Source organism: Cnephaeus nilssonii, assembly GCF_951640355.1.
Source record: "Cnephaeus nilssonii genome assembly, chromosome: 11".
NCBI classification, from domain to species: Eukaryota; Metazoa; Chordata; class Mammalia; order Chiroptera; family Vespertilionidae; genus Cnephaeus; species Cnephaeus nilssonii.
Genome location: NC_137082.1, coordinates 75,925,297 through 75,945,362, shown reverse-complemented (window position 1 = coordinate 75,945,362; position 20,066 = coordinate 75,925,297). Strand labels below are relative to the sequence as shown.

Genomic DNA, 20,066 nt, shown 5'->3' with positions numbered 1-20,066 from the left:
GATCCTGAACTCATAAGCATGGACCATGCATAGGCTGGCAGCAAGCCAGGAAGCCACTATGCAAGCAAACAGATACTCTGCAGAAGGAGAAAAGTCATAGCATAACATTTAATGTCCAACCTGAGTCACCTCAGAATGTTATATATATATTGACTTCTTAATTCATATAGTATTGGGAACTCAACTGCTTGGTTGGTGATGGGGTTGACCTGGTTTCAGGAGGATTATTCCTAAAATAATTAAGGAAAGGGGGGCTCAATTTTTCTTCTTGATTGCTTGCTCCTCCCCAGCAACTTCATCTTTCTTCTCATCCTCAGCTTCTTGGGCATCTTCTCCTTCACCTTCACCTCCTTCTTCTTCCTCCTTTGCATCCTCAAATTCTACCTTGGCACCGTCTTCCTCTTCCTCTCCTTCCTCTTTGTCAGCCACTTCCTTCTCCTCCTCCTCTTCAGCTTCTCCTTCAGAGGGGAGTTCATCCTTAGCTTCCTCAGCTTTTGCAGCCTCAATGGTCTCCTCCACCTTGATCTGCTCCTCCTGGATGTGGCTGGTGTATTAAGGGGAAGGAGCGAGCAGACATCAAGTAGGAGCTGGTCTGTAAACCACCGTAGGCAGATCAACCAAAGACCTGGGAACTCTGGGAGTAGCCGCTGGCTATGCTTCCCACGCTGGTGAAACTGAGCTGGGTCTTCTCGCCTTCCAAGAGTTTCCTATAAGCTGCAATGTCAATGTCCAAAGCCATCTTTACATTTAGGAGGTCCTGGTATTCTTTTAAATATCATGCCATTTCACTCTTTGTAGTTCTCAACTCATTTTCTAATTTGTTGATTGTGTTCTGCATAGCACTAATGTCAGAGTTCTGCTTATCCTCCAGCTCTCGCAGCTGCTTTCCCAACGCTTCGTTCATGCCCCGGCATGCTTTGATCTCCAGGGTCTTGGCCTGGAGCAGGTGGCGGTTCTCGGACACCTCATCCTTGGCAGCGCACACCCTGTAGGTGTTCTTGGCAGTGTTCTCGGTCAGCACGGTGAAGTAGCTCTTGTACCATTCTTTGGCATTCTGCATGTTCTTGGCAGCCAGCTTCTCATACTGGACGCGGATGTCATTGAGCACGGTGGAGAAGTCGGACTTGGAGAACATGTCCATCTCCACGTAGATCTGAGCATACTGGATCTGTGCCTGCAGCCTGGCAATCTCCTCTTCATGCACCTTCTTCAGAAAGGCAACTTAGTCCATCAAGCTGTTGATGCGCTTTTCGAGCTCAGCACAGGCGAGAGCTGCCTTGTCTGCACCTTTGCGCACCTCCATCAGCCAGCCCTCTGCATCCTCATGGTTCAGCACCTCTTCCTGGTAGCGTGCCTGCAGGTTGCTCCCAGTCCCTTCTAAGCCCCAGTGCCCGCTTACTGCCCACTGCCCTCTCCTCACCAGGGATGGGGTGCGGTGGGGCAGGGCACAGGCATCCCATTTTCATTAAAATGTTCAACCTGGGCCTGCTCCACCGGTGTCCGCAAGGTGGCCCGGGGGCAGACAGTGATCCCAGAGATACTGGCCAACCCCACCTGCCCAGGTCCCCAATCGCAACCTGGACCCTGCAGGCAGCGTCTGGCGCTGCCTGCCCCGCCTGCATAGGCAAATTTACCTGCCATCTTTGTTGGCTTAATTTGCATATCACTCCTGATTGGCTGTGGGCATAGTGAAGGTACGGTCAATCAGCATTTTTCTCTTTTATTAGTGTAGATTTAAGTGTGAAAGATAGTATGAAACTGGCATAACTATACAATTGATGTTTAACCAAGTTTTCAAAGCAATTTACAGGGAAAAGGAAAATCAAAGGGTCTTGCAACAAGTGACTACACATGAAAGAAAAACAAACAAACAAACCTTAATCTCTACCTCAAAACATAAAAAAAAGACCTACACATAGGAGTTAAAATGTTTATAAAGCATTCGAAAGAAAATATAGAAGAGGATTTTTGTGTGCTGGAGGTAGGGGAAGATTTCCTATATAGGATCCAGAAAGCAATAACCACAAATGAAAAAAATATTAAGAAGTTTATCTTAATTAAAGCTACTTCTCAAAAGGCTTCTTATCATGTTAAGAAGATGAATATGCAAACCACATACTGGGAGGAAATATTTATCTGACAAAGAACTTGCATACAGTACATGTAAATAACATACAAAACTCAACTTTAAAATGACAAACTATAAAATCTTTAAAAAGGGCAAAGGACTTGACCAGATATTATGAAGAAAATGTATCCTAATATCTAATAAATACATAAAAAATGCTCATTATGGAAATATAAATTAAAACCACAATGAGATTCTACAAAATACCCACTAGAATGGCTAAAATTATACAATTGATTATGATAAAAGTTGACACAGACATGGAATAACTTAAATGGTTATCTATTACTTGTGGGGTATAAAATTGGTCAACAAGTTTATAAAAGATTATGAAAGGCATTTATGAAGTTAAACATGTACATATTTATAATCTAGTTTTTCTGCTCTTAGATATTTTGCCAAGATAAATAAAAACAAATGATCCCCAAAAGACTAGATTGATCATAGGAAATTAGTTCATATTTTTCAAACATTCTAAATAATATAAATAAATATCAATAGAAGAATTTATAAAGAAAACATTGTGGTATATTTATACAACAAATACTCAGCAATTAAAAGAATGAACTGATAGAGGCAAACTTATGGATGAATCTCATATTAGTGGTCGCCTTTAGATGATGTAAGGGATTAATTTTTAAAAAACAAGATGGAGCCTTCTGTGTTGATAATGTTATTAATCTAGATTATTGTGATGTTTATACAGATATATCTATTCATCTTAAAAATTTTGCATTTCATGTACATCAGTTTTACCTAGAAAATAAAAGTAGAAAAGGAATAAAGTGGGGGGTGTGGAAAGTTAAGGACAAAACATTGATAGTCATTGAAACTGAGGGATCGATAGAAGGGCCTCCTTATACTATTTTGTTTATATATGTTTGAAATCTACAATAATCAAACATTTATTTTTTAATACTTTCAGAAATTTTTGTATGAGCAAGTGAAATAAGTATGATATTTGGAAGACTAAAAAGAAGTAGATTATGCAGGTGGTTGAGCTAAAATCAATTTTGAACATGTTAAATTTTTGCTGTTTACTCAATATCCATTTTCAGATGTGTAGTTCACAGATGAAGTCTGGATTGGAGACATATAGCTAAAAGTCAATAGTGTAGAGATTGTACTTAAAGACATGAGACCGGTTTAAATTACCTGGGTGATAAGTAGAGTTAGAGAATAATGGAGGTCTAAGAGCAGAACTCTAAAACTAAGAGATAATTTGAATTGAGAAAAAACATAAGGTTGAAACACAGTAGTCAACTAGTAGGAAGCAAAGCATATGAGTAGCAGGCCCTGAAAGACATTAAAAAAATTGCATAAATTCCAGAAAAATTATACCTGCAGTAGTCTAGGTTATCTAAAAGAAGCAGGAATTGTAAAATGTATGTTTACTGAGGAATTCCTTTACATTAGCAAAAGTTTTCCTGTGAGTTTCTTATACTATTTTTAATTCAATAAAGACTGATGGAGCAGTGTAATATGTTTACATAGGACAAAAATAAATGTTTCATACACGAAATTTATGTTCTAATAAGAGAAACTAGGTTAACATAAATGGAAGGATACATAGAAAATTAAATATGGGTGCAAGCTACAAAAGAGATGCCAGAAGGTACTAGATAAGTACCAAATAAATGGTTCAGAAAGTCAGGGATGCAGAATTTCAGAGAAATTAGAGTGCAGTGTATGTGGGAGTTGCCAGCAAAGTCTTGGTAGAACAAGTTTAGGTTGAACTGGCCTATAAATAAAGGAGTAGGTGTAGAGATGAGAAAAAACTAAGAAAGAGCCTTCAATGTAGGGAAATAGTGAGTAATTAAAGGCCTTGGTGTGTACAAAAGAAACTTTGGAGATGAGTATGTCAGTAATAAAAGATGTGAATACAACAGAGAAAGAAGAGAAGACTGGGTAAGTATGGCCCAGATTGTTGAGTGTTTTGAATGAGCTGCTCTGTAATTTGACTTTTCTCCAAGAAGTTTTCTCAGGGTCTGAAGACCTTGAAAGCATTAGTCAAGGTTGATCCTCAAGAGAAGGTTCAGCAGACAGGATTCCAGAACCATTGCCTATTTGTGTAAAGAGGCGCTGCTCAATGGCTGAAATCCCTGCATATTATTTTTTATATCAATGCAGAAGAGATTCTGTTTTAGAACTTCATAAGCAGGTGGAAGAAGGCCACTTTTCCATTACTCTGTTTTTCGTAAAACAAGGGAAATAACCATCAGAAACCTTTTACCCCTTTCTCCTTCCTCCCTTCAGTGCAAGAAATTGAAGTACCCTCAAGTAGAATCAGAATTGCTCCGTGGGAGTTTTTATGTTATTTCTGTGCCGAGTCTTGATAAAAAAAAGGAGCTGGAAATCAATGCCATAAAAATTGCTATATTTTGTATCATAGGCCTAAGAAATAACAATCCTGTGTTCCACAGGCTATTATGCCATGGAGAAGAAACTTTCTCTCTACCCCACTTTCTCACACTCCTTCTTGCAGCAGTACCAGTGTGAATATTCCTCCTCAGGCCACCTTCCAAACTTACATGTTATTATGGAAATCACCTTGCCATGCACAATCCTGTAAATGCGTTTTGATTTCTCTCTTTCCACTTAGATGCGTATTATCTTGAGGGAAAGAACCCTCCCTATTCTATGCTCTGCCCAGGCCTGTATACAAAACAGCTTGTTAGAAAGATCTCTGTCAAGTTGACAGAATTAGACTTGCGTCAAGAAAGTTCCACACAGGAGGAGGTCCTAACAAATAAAGAAGCTGAGCAGCAGCTGTTGGAAGTTATAACGTTAGCATCGATCTGAAGGTTGTTTGGAAGCTTCTTTCATTTTCTTGCTAATGGTATTAGGGGCTCTGCAGCGGATAACAGCCTGTGACATGGAGACCTTAATCGGGCTGTCTGCAGAAGCCCTGACATTCAAGGGGCACAGACATTGATCAGCACAGAGAAGGTGGGGGATCAGAGGTTGAGAGTCATCAAGCCCCACAGAACTGCAAAAACACAAAGTTGCTGCTCCTGTACCTTGGAAAAGACCCATGTTCAATCCAACCCAGGAAGAGGTATATCTGTAGGGTGTCCCTGAGAAAAATGCACAGCACTGTTTTGTTACCAACTTAGAAAATCTCTTTAAATTTATCTGGAGACCTAGGGCTATTGGAATATCAGACCACGTCCACCAGGAGGAAGGTGGAATGGGGATCCTGAGGCTACATCAAATCCTTCCATTCCAGCCCACATGGTTTAGTGGTTGAGCATTGACCTATGAACCAGGAGGCCATGGTTCTGTTCCTGGTCAGGGCACATGCCCTGATCGCTGGCTCTATCCCAAGTAGGGGGCATGCAGGAGGCAGCCAACCAGTGATTCTCTCTCATCATTGATGTTTCTACCTCTCACTCACTCTCTGAAATCAATAAAAATATATTTAAAATTCTTCCATTCCAACCTAAATCCTATTGCTATAGACATCAGGTGGGAGCTAAATAATTGAAGTTTAGCTCTTTTATGAAGAATTATCTTTAGCTATGATTCCCATTTTGCTTGTTTTTTGTTTGATTGGTTGGTTTGTTTCTTTTTAGTTTATTTATTTATTTATTTATTTAAAATTTTATTTTATTGTTTAAAGTATTACATATAATAGTGCATATATCTCCTTTTTTTCTTTTTTCTTTTTTCTTTTTGTTTGCACAGGTCACAGTCTCTGAATTTAATAGTCTGGTTTTCATACCTATTTTTCTGAATAACACTAACTTACTAGAGCAGAAGCAAAGAAAGTCAAAACACACATAATCTGATTTGAGGCTCTAGCTATTGCCAAGTTTAGTTTTTGTCAACATTCCCAATCTCTAATAGGCCTGACATGTCTCCCTTTTGAGTCACTAACAAGCTAGACTATAAAAATTGAGAAATTGCTCCAGGAGATTACCATCTACATTATAAAAGGTCAGGGGCCGTCACAACCTAAACGACCAGACAGATAACCATTCACCAGGAAGTGCATGGAGCACCTCTAGGTCCTGATCTTGCCCCCAACTGCCAACAACCTCACTGTGCCCACCTTGCCCGCCAACCCCACAGGCCCCTATCACAGCAAGACTGGAGGCTGGTGGGAAGGTGGGGCAGCAAGGTGGGGTGGGCGGGCAAGGTGGGCACAGTGAGGTTGTTGGCAGTTGGGGGCAAGATCAGGCCAGCAGGGGAGGGCAGTTGGGGGCTACCAGGCCTGTAGGAGAGGGCAGTTGGGGACGATCAGGCCAGCAGGGGAGGGCCATTGGGGGCAAACTGGCCTGCAAGGGAGGGTAATTAGGGGGCGAGATCAGGCCTGCAGAGGAGGACAGTTGGGGGTGATCAGGCCAGCAGGGGAGAGCAGTTAGGGGTGATCAAGCTACCTGGGGAGAGCAGTTGGGGCAATAAGGCAGGCAGGCAGAAAGGTTAGGGGTGATCAGGCAGGCAGGCAGGTGAGCGGTTAGGAGCCAGCAGTCCCAGATTGCGAGAGGGATGTTCGAGTTGGACATCCCCCAAGGGGTCCCCTATTGGAGAGAGTGCAGGCTGGGCTGAGGGAACCTCCCGTGCAAGAATTTCATGCACCAGGCCTCTAGTTAATATATATGCTACCTGAAAAAGTAAGAGAGTAGGGTAAGTAGAAATCCAACATTATTGAGTAGCTATTGTAATCAAGGATTAGATGCTGCACATATTTGAATTTATTTAATTTGGTTCAAGGACAGGTCTATGTCAAATTTAACTTTTTCCACGAGCAGTATTTTAATGAGTAAAGATTAGTAAAATAGTCTCAAAAGTCTATTAATATTCTTATATGAATTCCCAACCACTTCTCTTTCTCTCTCTCTCTCTTCTCTCTCTCTCTCTCTCTCTCTCTCTCTCTCTCTCTCTCTCTCTCTCTCACACACACACACACACACACACACACACACACACACACGTAAACAATTTACATTAGTTTGGATTAAGTTTACTAAATGGTCTTCTACTGAAGAGAGAAAAATGAAGTAGTTTTAGTTATGCATTCAAAATAATTTCATAATTTACACTTGAGGAGAAGGTTTTTACACATGTGCATATATGTATGCATACATATGATTTCACAAGAAATACAAAACACTCTTCTTACAAAACTTTTAAACCATACTTAGTATACAGTGAAATATTAAAAAAGTAAAAGCCTGACTTTCATTTATAACCACCATAGGACCACTCCATCCATGAGAACAGACAAGACCAGTGGTGTACATCCATAGGCTTGCTTGCAGAGCTTAGACAGGCCTATGTAAGAGGTTGCTCAACATACATGAGTGGATAGAACAAAAGAGCAGGCTAAGTTGAAAATTTAAGGAGCCTGAGAATTCCAAGTTTGAAACTGACCTTTCATATTTTTATTTAGCTTTTTTGTTAAGTTGATAGAATTTATCTTATTTAACATTTCCTTAGTTTGATTTATAACCTTTAAATATTTTGACAAGTGATGTATTTATCTCCATTTGTGCTTTTATGTAAAACTCTGTTCTGGGAGGAACATTACACACTGGGAAGGGGGATGACTTCCAAGCAGGACATGCTGTCTCACTGAGCTGAGACAGGGACTGAGGTTCAGGGAGTCAGAAGCTACCGGAAGTTGCAGGGCCAAATTCCAAAACACAGAAAGCTGTGGAGAAAAGTAACTTCAGAAATCCACATTTTCACTAGAGCTGTTGCTGATTGTGGTGAGGCATGCAATGTCATGTAAGTTGACTCAATCCCAGAAATCATAGACCAGAGATTGTTTGAATTCCCCCCACAAACTGTTTAACTAGAGAAGAGAATTATAATGTGAGTCATTCAGTAGAGAACTAATCAGGAGGGCCATACCTCAACAGTGGGGCAGAACTCAAAGGTAACCCTTGACATAGCCTAACAAAGCATGAGTCAAAAGGAAAAAAAGGAAACTATAATATTTCCTTTAACTATCCTCAAATAAAAAGCAAATGTATATATATCCTATATAATAAAGAGGTAAAATGCAAATTGACTGTCACGCCCTTGCACAAGATGGCCACCCCCATGTGGTCACAAGATGGCCACCACAAGATGGCCAGCAGGGGAGGGCAGTTAGGGGTTACCAGGTCAGCAGGGGAGGGCAGTTGGGGGTGGCTGGGCTGGCAGGGAAGGGCAGTTGGGGGCGACCAAGCCAGCAGGGGAGGGCATTTGGGGGCAATCAGGCCAGCAGGGGAGCATTTAGGCATAAATCAGGCTGGCAGGGGAGTGGTTAGGGGGTGGTCAGGCTGGCAGGCAAAAGCAGTTAGGGGCAATCAGGCAGGCAGGTAGGCAGGTGAGCGGTTGGGAGCCAGCAGTCCTGGATTGTGAGAGGGATGTCCACGGGCAGTCGGACATCCTTGAGGAATCCCAGATTGGAGAGGGTGCAGGTTGGGCTGAGGGACACACACACACCCCCACCCCATGCACGAATTTCGTGCATCGGGCCTCTAGTCTTCTTATACTTGGAATTCTAGTAGTAGGAATGATTGAACCTGCTGAGGCAGAGAGTGTGAATGATAGATATGTGTGAAGAGGACTCAGCTTTCAGAGTTTGAAAACTTTATACATCAAGAATGCCAGGCCTCTCCATTAAATTGGTAATTTATTATTTAGGATGGCCTGCTACTGAATTAGGAGCAGAACTTGGACAAATGGATAAAAGATAAATGAGAATTAGAAGCTTTATAATAGATTTTCTAGTACCTAAATATATTCTTATTATAGACTAGAGGCCCAGTGCACGAAATTTGTGCATGGGTGGTGTCCCTTCAGCCCAGCCTGCACCCTCCCCAATCCGGGACCCCTCAGGGGATGTCCAACTGCTGGTGATTGGGCCTAAACCGGCAGTCGGACATCCCCCGAGGGGTCCCAGGATGAACTCATAAACTGGGAAGGTGTTCCTGGCATAGAGGGGACTGCAGCGAAGCTTTAGCTACGATCTGAGTATGTAAATAAAGACAGGGAGTAAGGGAGGAGATACCTACTTATAGTCATGAGTCCAGATCACTTCCTCAAGCCAGACTGTTTACTCAGAGTAATTAGGAATCTGTGCCTGATACAGTCAGCTTGGCTCCCACCTTCAGGAAAAACACTTGAATTGGTCTTACCAATGACCTTTCATAATGACAATGTATTCCTCAAAACCTTTAGAAGCTCCTGGCATCTAATGCCACAAGTAGAAATGAGTCCACGTATCCAATTTAGCCTCTTACTTTTGCCTATCTAATGCCTCTATTCTATACAGCCTTCTTATGTTCCCCACAAAACTCCCTGTTCATTCCTACAGCTATGCCTTCACTCATGCTGTCCCCAATTTGCCTACCTTCTCTTCTGACTCTCTCCAAGGCCTTCACAGGTTCTAGTTCCTCTGTAAAATAGTTGCCATCATTCAAAACGGTACCACATGTAGGTCATATGCAGAGCTTTCCACTGTATCTGATTATTTGATAGGGAGCAAACACTTCTTATCATCTCAAGTGCACATTCATTGTCACCTCTGTGCAGTTTATACTCCCTGAGGGCAGGGATCATGCATCAGTTTTGCACTGCACATGAGAATCATGGTAAATTATAAAAGTCATATAAAACAGCATGCATAAAAGATGAAGGAAGAGAATATTTGAAACAGGTAACATGGACACTATTTTCTATTTTAAAATAGTAACTAACTTGTGTTCAACATTTACTAAATGATAGAAGAGTATTCCACATGCTTTTAAAAGTAATCAAGTCAAGTCAATTCTCTCAACAAATAACTATTGAGCACCTACTGTATGTCAGATATATCAAATATAGAGTTGGCCCTTGAACAATACAAGGTTTGAAATCTGTGGGTCCAGTTGTGCCGGAAGCCAGTTCCAGCATGTCATAATTGCAAGAGTTTCATCAAAAGGTTGATGGAACTTGGGGACTCAATAAGGGCTGAGTCACATATGTTGTCACCTGTTGGGAATGGCTAAAGACATTTCCCCAAACCTGAAAAGGATGATTGTTTGCTGCCAGACAGCTCAGGGCATCTTAATCTACATGTTTTTGCCGCCTACTGGCCAGACACCTGAACAGCCGAAGGCTATTCCCCATTCTGACAATGGACTTTGTAGATGAAACCTTACTCTTTGAAGTGTATATCTTCACCTTGCCTTAGGACAATTTGTGTTAATAAAAAGCAAGGGGTCCTGAGACAAGGAGAATTTAGCTCCTTTAGCTAGGCTCCTCTGACCCCCAATGCCTTTCAAAATTATTTTTCATCTCTGGTCTCTTACTTCAGTAACACACAGCTTTTCTGCAGATTGCTGAACCCTTCTTAATGCTGGAACAAGAACCCCGGCATTAATGGTGTCCCAAACTGGGGTTTCCTGAACCCTTGCAGCACCAACAGTTGTACCAGATTTGTTGTTGTTGTTAGTCCTCACCAAAGGTTATTTTTCCATTAATTTTTAGAGATAGTAGAAGGGAGAGAGAGAGATAGAAATATGAGAGAGAAACATCAATGTGAGAGACACACATGGATTGGATGCCTCCTGCATGTGCCCCCAGGACTGGGGATCAAGCTTGCCTTTGACCAGAATCAAACCCAGGACCCTTTAGTCCATAAGAAGATTCTCTGTCCACTGATCCAAACCAGCTAGCACTGTACTAGATTTTTTCAAACAAATATAGTTACCCTTTCTATCCAAGGGTTTCGCATGCATGGATTCAAACAACCACAGACAGAAACAATATTTTTGTATTCCCAAATGTAGTTTCCCAACCAAGGACCCAAAACACTGTTTTGGTAAAATTAGTTTCATTATACATCATTTCACCACAGTTCCAAGAACCTATCAATGACATTAAGCAAGGAGTTACTGTATTTATATTTTAAAAGCCCATAAACATTAGTCACAGACCTTAGGTGACAGTTGTGGTAGATTGAAAATTCTGACCACTGTATTTTGTCACTTTCCATTGGAGGTAGAGTCCATTTACCCAACCCTTGCCCTGGAACTTTCTTTATCCAATCAAATGCAGTGGAATGTGATTGTATGAGTTTTGGAATCTGAGATGTAAGCAGCTACAGCTTCCACTCTTGGAGTGATGCTGCCTCCCTGTGAAAAGGCCAACCCTGAATCACTGAATAATAAGAGACTCATGGAAATAAAAGCCTGTTGACAAAGCCCCAGAAATGTGAGAGGAGTCATCTTGTACCTGCCTACTATCCTAGATCTCACCTGATTGCAACCACATAGGTGAGTTCATATTTTCTAAGCCATGAACTTTCGAATGACTTATTACACAGAAATAGATCATTGAAACAAAAATTATGCAGCAGAGTGGGCCATGCACCCATCTGATGCAGAGTTTGGTCCACATGTTCCTCTATGTTCCAACCCTCCAGGCCCCACTGCCCTCACTAGGTATGAGTTCCACTGAGCCAATGGAGCCAAAGATGTTTTGAATAAAAACTAAATTGTAAAATGCAAAAGGGTTAGAGTATATTCTTATGTAATTGATCTCCCTCTCTCATTGTTGTTATAATCTCAGACTTGTTTTAACTCTCTGAGAATGAGCACGGAACAAGTCTTTCAGTTAAGTCTGCACCCTGAGGCTCATTTCCACATGACCTACAGAGAAACCTTTCTTGTACCTACTCATTTATTTGGGAACTCATTAGACACATAAATATTTAGAAATTAGAGTTGACAAAAATGTGATAAAGGCTTGCATAGGTTTATATTTCCCCAGGGGTAATTTATGAGATCCATATCTCACTCCTGATGTCAAGATCCAGGTACACGTTCCTATGCCAGAGGATTGTGTGTGTTTTTTTTTAATTCCTCAGGTTCTAACTCACCCTCCATGCTAGGACTCTTACCACAGTTCTGCCTTTACTTTATGTTCCCCACAGCTCCTACTCCCCTGACACATGCTGCCTCTTCCCTCAATTTCCTCTCCTGGACCTCATTTTCTGCTGTTTTAACTTCCACATTTAGTTCTACACATGCCTCATCAATAAATCTCTCCCACTCATTTATCTCCCTGAATATCTCCGATTCTGCTTCCATCACTTTCAATTTAGAGAAAACTCCCCTTTTAAGAGTGTATTTAAGTGTCTGGTGGAAATGGAATTCGACCTTTCTGGTTCTCTTCAATGGCATAATCTCATATGCACTACTTGCTGGTCACAATCCTTTCTAGTTTCCAAATTACTCTTTTCTAATCCCTGCTCCTCCTCACCCCAGCAGCAAGAATGGGTCAGATGCAACAGAGGAGCTGGGTATAGTTCCTTCTATTCAGCCTGGGGCTGTGTCTACCTCACCTACAAAGGAGTTTTTAAATAAAATGCAAAACATTGATACTTTGAGACTCTGTTAAGCAATCAGTTGTATTTAAAAGTTATTTTAGATTTACTTCATCTACCAATCAGTAATCAAACAAGCATCAAATATTGTCTGAGTACCTTATTGTACAATAACATTGCTGTGTGCTGGGGAAGATGCACGTATCATCCATGCCCTCCAGGTACTAGCAAATACAGCCAAGGGAAATGATACAGTGGACAGGAGGCTGCTTATATATGTTAATTTTCAAATCTAAAGGCCAAACCTATTGAAAAATAAGTTAAAATATAGAATGATGAAATCAATCACTGAGACCATTTATAATAAGAGATCTAACCTGGGTTTGTCCCTAACACATCTTTTTGGTAATTATAATAAAGTATATTTTTGTGGGCAGAGAAATTAGGAAAAAGCACCTTTCTCTATCTTTGAATACAGTTGTTTGCCAGCATCCAGCCTGGTGAGTGGAGGGTCAGCAGAACTTTGGTGCCCACCTTGCTCCCCAGTCTTGGTCTCTCCCTCTGGGACATACAACTTACACAATACCCTCTGTGGTGCTTCTGTCCTTGGCCCAGGAGGCACCCAACAGTAGAGTTTCAGAGGCTCTGAACTCCCTGAAATGATGTGCCAATTGCAGTGCTTATGGAAGTCTACTCTTATTCTCAAGAGAGAGACCATGGTTTCCTTTAAATCCCAAAGAAGTCCATGCCAAAAATGCAGAAGTATCACCACTCCAGACACAAAACCTTACAGCACATTCAGTACTAGAGTTGATGGACCCAGGACCCAGTTTTTGCACTTTCATTTTTGAACTTGTGAGCTGAGTGACTTTCCTCAAGCTACTTAAATGCTCTCTGTTTTTGTTTTGATGTTGTTGTTCTTATTTCACATATGTAGTTCAACTAAATATTCTTAATGGGTTTATACTGCTAATGACACCCCTTCACTCTGGTCAAATATATTCAAATGTACCTGAATGCAAAGTTTAACTCATTAGATTCCACTGTGTTTGTACTTCCTCAGAACAGTTTCTGAACAAAGAACAAAAAATATGTAGCAGGATAGATACAAAGAGAAGTTTTTGCTTCTTCTTCCCAATTCAATATACATAATCTGTTCTCCCTTTGTCTGAAGTCTAAAGCTTGTCTTTTAAAATTTCCTAAAGATTTTGGTTCTCTGCCCAAGGCTGCAACTAACCCTCACCACCTACCTCTATGCAGTACAACTGAAAGGACCTCTAATTCATAGATTTTATATCATTCCTATATCATACATCTCTCATTCAGATCCTTAAACTTCATACTCTAGTCAGCTTAATTTCCATGAAGCTTGTTTTAATCACTCCTTTGATAAAAATCTTGATTCCCTTCCCCCTTTTATCATATTCATTGAACAATCCCTCAATCTGGCTAAATCTATCCCTCTGCCCAGTTAGTGCCTGTATCTAAGCAACTGAAATTGTTCTAGAAACCATTGCTGGAGGGAGTATAAATTTCTACCACCAATTTGGGAAACAACTTGGCATTATCTTTAAACTTGTGTCTACTCTATGAGCAAACAATTTCATTCTTAGGCAAGTAACTCAGAGAAATTGCACACATATACCAAGAGTTATGCATGAGAACAGCCATACAACATTTTTGTAATAGCAGAACAAAAGCTATACAATAAGTGGAAATAAATGAATTACATCTCCAAGCAACACTATGGATGTAGCTAATAAATATAATATGGAACAAATGAAGTCACAGAAGAACACATTCAATATGTTTTAAAGCTCAAAGCCAGGCAAACTAAGCAATATTTGGTTAAGGCTACATGTGTATGCATTGCCAATATATATATACACACAATACATAAGCATAGGAGAGAGGCAGAATGCAGAAGAGTGGTTTTAGCTTTAAGAAAGAGGAGGAGGAAGGTGAAGGTGTCATATAATTCCTGACAAGATTCATATTAACTTTTGTTATTGAATTTATTTGGGTGATATTGATTAGAAATAGGTTTCAGGTGGACAATTATTTATACATCATCTGTATATTGTATTGTATGTTCATTACCCCAAGTCTCCAGTTATGCCCCTTACCCTATTCTACTGCCCTCACCCTCCTTTCTCAATCGGTAACCACCATACTATTATCTATTGTCTATGTCTATGAGCTGTTTTTTGTTTTTGTTTTGTTTTTGTTTTTGCTTAACCCCTTCACCATTTTAATCCATCCCTACAATCCCCCCCCGCCCTCCATGATAGCTGTCATTCTGTTCTCTATCTTTGAGTCTATTTCTATTTTATTAATTTACTAGAGGCTCAGTGCACGGGGGGAGGGGGGGGGAAGGGGGTGTCCCTCAGCCCAGTCTTCATCCTCTTCAATCTGGGACCCCTCGAGGAATGTCCCAATGCCCGTTTAGGCCCGATCCCTAAATGGGCAGTCGGACATCCCTCTCACAATCCAGGACTGCTGGCTCCCAACTGCTTGCCTGCCTGCCTTCCTGATTGCCCCTAACTGCTTCTTCCTGCCAGCCTGATCACCCCCTAACCACTTCCCTGCCAACCTGATTAATGCCTAACTGCTCCCCTGCCAGCCTGATTGCCCCTAACTGCCTTCCCCTGCAGGCCTGGTCACCCCTAACTGCCCTCCCCTGCAGGCCTGGTCTCCCCCAGTTGCTCTCCCGTGCAGGCCTGGGTCCCCTCCAACTGCCCTTCCCTGCAGGCCCGGTCGCCCCCAACTTCCCTCCTCTGCCAGCCTGGTCACCCCTAACTGCCCTCCCCTGCAGGTTTGATCACCTCCAACTGCCCTCCCTTGCAGGCCTGGTCCCTCCCAACTGCCCTCCCCTGCTGGCCATCTTGTGGTGGCCATCTTGTGTCCACATGGGGGCAGCCATCTTTGACCACATGGGGGCAGCCATCTTGTGTGTTAGAGTAATTTGCATATTATTTTTTTATTAGATAGAATAGAGGCCCAGTGCATGGGTGGGGGCCGGCTGGTTTGCCGTGAAGGGTGTCCTGGATCAGGGTGGGGATTCCCTTGGGGCATGGGGCAGCGTGGGTGAGGGGCCTTTGGTTGTTTGCAGGCCAGCCACGCCTCCTGGCAACCCAAGCAGAGGCCCTGGTATCTGGGATTTATTTATCTTCTATAATTGAAACTTTGTAGCCTTAAGCAGAGGCCTGGGCTGGCCAGGAAGCTTGGCTTCCTCCATTGCCAGGGAAACCCAAGCCTCCTGCTTGCTCTGTGGCTGTAGCCATTTTTGTTGGGATTTATTTATCTTCTATAATTGAAACTTTGTAGCCTTGAGCAGAGGCCTGGAATGGCCAGGGTGTGCAGGAAGCTTGGCTTCCTCCATTGCCGGGGAAACCCAAACCTTCTGATCGCTCCATGGTCGTAGCCATTTTTGTTGGGATTTATTTATCTTCTATAATTGAAACTTTGTAGCCTTGAGCGGAGGCCTGGAATGGCCAGCGTGTGCAGGAAGCTTGGCTTCCTCCATTGCTGGGGAAACCAAAACCTTCTGATCGCTCCGTGGTTGCAGCCATTTTTGTTGTTATTTATTTATCTTCTATAATTGAAACTTCGTAGCCTTGAGCGGAGACCTGCTCTGGCCAGGGTGTGAAGGAAGCTTGGCTTCATCCATTGCTGGGGAAACCCAAGCCTCCTGCTCTCTCTGTGGCCGCAGCCATTTTTGTTGGGATTTATTTATCTTCTATAATTGAAACTTTGTAGCTTTGAGCAGAGGCCTGGGCCAGCCAGGGTGTGCAGGAAGCTTGGCTTCCTCCATTGCCGGGGAAACCCAAACCTCCTGTTTGCTCTGTGGTTGCAGCCATCTTGGTTGGGTTAATTTGCATACTCGCTCCTGATTGGCTGGTGGGTGTGGTTTGTGGGTGTGGCAGAGGTATGGTCAATTTGCATATTACTCTTTTATTAGATAGTATTTTGTTCATTAGATTCTACATAAGAATGAAATAAGTTGGTACTTGTATTTCTTTGACTGGCTTACTTACTTAGCATAATGTTCTCCAAGTCCATCCATGCTGTCACAAAGGGTAAAATGTCCGTTTTTTAATACTGAGTACTATTCCATATCAACTTCTTAAATCTAAATATAAAACCACACACTTCATTTAGACCCTCAACACTATTCAGATGTTCTATTGCACTTTACGAATTTACTCTCTTACTTTTTAAGGTAAGTATAGAATTTTCTTCTCTTTTACCATCAAACCACCAAAACTCCTCCTTGACCTCAGCTCAGAAAGATGAGAAATTAAAATAAATATGGACTAATTCTGAAATTTAAAAACAAACTCTTTTAGTTTTTCTTAAAGTAGCACCTCTTTAGAAGCCTAGTACAAAAAATAGTTAAGATAATAATTAATTCAGATTTGACTATATCTGAAGGTTAGAAATTGGAGGTGGCAATTACACACTACTTCCTTCCCCAACTTCTAATGTATGAAGAGAATAGACACAAGAATCATTAGCCAAAACAAGAACTAAAAACTTAAGTTTTATTAATCATTTGGAAATAGTAATTAATAAATAGTTCCTAGTAAATTGTGTTGAAAGAAATGACTATGGTTTGAGGACCCAAATAGGGCATCATATTCCATTAACAATTAATTGGGGTCAAATAAGTTCACAGGAATTCATATACCTCTTTATATATGAATTAGGAATGGGGAGGCTAAAGATGGGGAGGAGAACCTCTTAAAAGGGAGAAGAAAGCATATGAAAGACCACTACCCTTATGACCAATGGAGAGTCAAGGTACAACATGTATGTTACTGTCAACAAGTCCCAGCAAGCACATGTCTCTGACCAATCTAATTGCTGGCAACTCTTTCCATGGAGAGGGGCCAGCGAGAAGAAACAGAGAAGAGCAGTAGAACTGACACTTGAACAAGGGGGAGGGGAGAGTTAAGGGCACTGAACCACCAACAGTCAAAAATCTACATATAACTTTTGAATCTGTAATTGACCTTCACATCTGTGGACTCGACCAATGGCTTATTGAAAACAATATTTTGGATACGAGGTTGGAAATCCATGGTTGTGATTGTGATAATACTGTGTTATTGGTTTGTTTTTGTTTTGTTTTGTTTTTTTGTTTTTTAATCCTCACCAGAGTATATTTTTCCATTGCTTTTTAGAGCGAGTGGAAGAGAGAGGGAAAGACAGAGCAAAGTATCAACGTGAGAGAAACACATTGATTGGTTGCCTCCTGCACAAGCCCTGACCAGGGCCTGGGTCAGAGAGGAGACTGCAACCAAGGTACAAGTGCTTGACTGGAATAGAACATGGGATAGTTTGGTCTGCAGGCTGACACTCTATTCACTGAGACAAACTGTCTCAGGCTGATTGTTATAATACTGTTTTTGACCCTTGGTTGATTAAATTTGCACAAGCAAGGGCCAAAGGGCCAACTGTTTTTATTGGGGGGAAAATCAAGTATAAGTGGACCCTCGCAGTTCAAACCCATATTGTTTAAGGGTTCACTGTAATTACTTCTCCAGTCTTCCTACAAAGGTGGGAAAGGTTGTCAACAAGTCCCTCACTTCTAGTCCAAGGGAAGGAGCATTAGTACATGGTAAAGAACCTCTTCTGCTGCTCACAGCTGGATTCATGCTTTTATTCATTAAGTAATATTTTGTTAATTGTTCTGTTTTTCCTAAGGTCTTGGAGCTCCTCTTAAGAATATTGTAGGTTAGCCTTAACCAGTTTGGCTCAGTGGATAGAGTGTCGGCCTGTGGACTGAGGGGTCCTAGGTTCAATTCCGGTCAAAGGCATGTACCTTGGTTGTGGGCAGATCCCCAGTACGGGGTGTCCAGGAGGCAGCTGATCGATGTTTCTCTCTCATCGATGTTTCAAACTCTCTATTCCTCTCCCTTCCTCTCTGTAAAAAAATCAATAAAATATATTTTTAAAAAAGAATATTGTAGTTTACATATCTAGAGACCTGCAAGTTGGTATCTGGGTTTCAAACATTTCAGGCATAAATAACTTGCTCAAGTATAGTTTTCTATATTAATGAAAATTAAAAATGTGACCTTTGTGTCCAGAGCAGGAAATGCAGATGAATATGATGTGAGAGATGAAGTTGGTCTTAAATTGCTCCTTACCAAGGTGACTTTATTTAATTTCATGACCTCTTATTTTATTAACTCCTCAGTATGAACAAGTTTTCTGTCATTTGTCTCTTTTTCCATAAGTTAGAAACAAATTCTACTTATGGATTCTGGCTCATTATGTCCTGGTTAACTGAGGCATTCCTGAAAATTGAAAAGAACCCCACCCTCCCTTCAGTCACAAGGAACATGCCCCAATATCATTTCTCAACCAGAACATGTAATTTGCATTTGAAAAATAAATATAGTTCAAGTTTGATTCATTCACCTGGCAGGGCTTGACCTCCTTAGACATCCCAATTTGGGACAGCAAGTGAGGTAATGATAGAGGAGTCCATTCATTCAGTCCACATTTGTTAAGCACCTATACCATACCTAAGGCAATTTGATTAATGTGAGGTGGGGGTGGGGGGAACATGCTAACACATAAAACCCAAACCCTAGGCAGGGAAAAATACCTTTAGAACAGAATATAAGCACTGCAAAAATCCACTAAAACAATGGACTGTGACAAATGTTGTTGTGAAATAGAGTTCAAAGATGATAGAACTTTCAAGTTAACCACCAATCATTTTACACCCCAGAATAAACTGTCATCTCCACCCCATGCCAATGTCTCTACTCCTTAAAAGAGATTCAATTCCAAGGAAAGTTGTGTTTCAATTAAATTACACCTATAAAGTTGGAATGTGCTGGGACTTACTAGTTTAAGAAAAAGGCAGGCTATTATCCTATCTAATAATAGACAAATATGCAAATTGACCATACCTCTGACACACCCACAAGCCACGCCCACCATCCAATCAGAGCGAGTATGCAAATTAATCCAAACCAAGATGGCTACAGCCACAGAGAGCAAGGTTTCCTAGGTAACAGAGGAAGCCAAGCTTTCTGCCTGCCCTTGCCAGGCCTAAGCCTCTGCTCAAGCTACAAAGTTTCAATTATAGAAGGTAAACAAATTCAAACAGAAATGGCGGCAGAATGGAGCTTGAGAGAGCAGGCCAGGGTTCCCGCTGGCAACAGGAGAAGCAAAGCTTTCTGCATAGCCTGGCTGGGCCCACCCGCTTAAGGCAACAAAGTTTCAATTATAAACCAAACACAAATGGCTACCGGCCTCGGAGGGAGCCCCAGGCTTGGCTCCCCTCCAGGCTACAAAGTTTCAATTGTAGAAGGAAAATAAATTCCAGATACCAGGGCCTCCACTTGCGTTGCCAGGGGGTGTGGCCGGCCTGCAAACCACCACAGGCCCCTTGCTCAGGCTGCCCCATGCCCCAAGGGAACCCCCACCTGATCTGGGTTTCCCTTCAGGGCAAACCAGCTGGCCCCCACCCCTGTACCAGGCCTCTATCCTATCTAATAAAAGAGTAATATGCAGACTCATCATCACTGCAACACACAATATAGCTGCTCCCATGTGGTCAAAGATCCTGCCCCTATGTGGACACAAGATGGCCACCACAAGATGGCCAGC

At 41.7% G+C, this 20,066-nt stretch overlaps 1 pseudogene across 1 annotated transcript in view; it reads right to left on the bottom strand.

Moving 5' to 3' along the window:
• Positions 1–255: 255 nt before the first annotated feature.
• LOC307106767 (neurofilament light polypeptide-like) overlaps positions 256–20,066 on the bottom strand; it is a 39,300-nt pseudogene continuing 19,489 nt past the window's right edge. Inside the window, exon 2 of the transcript in view lies at positions 256–1,415. The product of the transcript in view is annotated as a neurofilament light polypeptide-like (transcript). The remainder of the gene's footprint in view (positions 1,416–20,066) is intronic.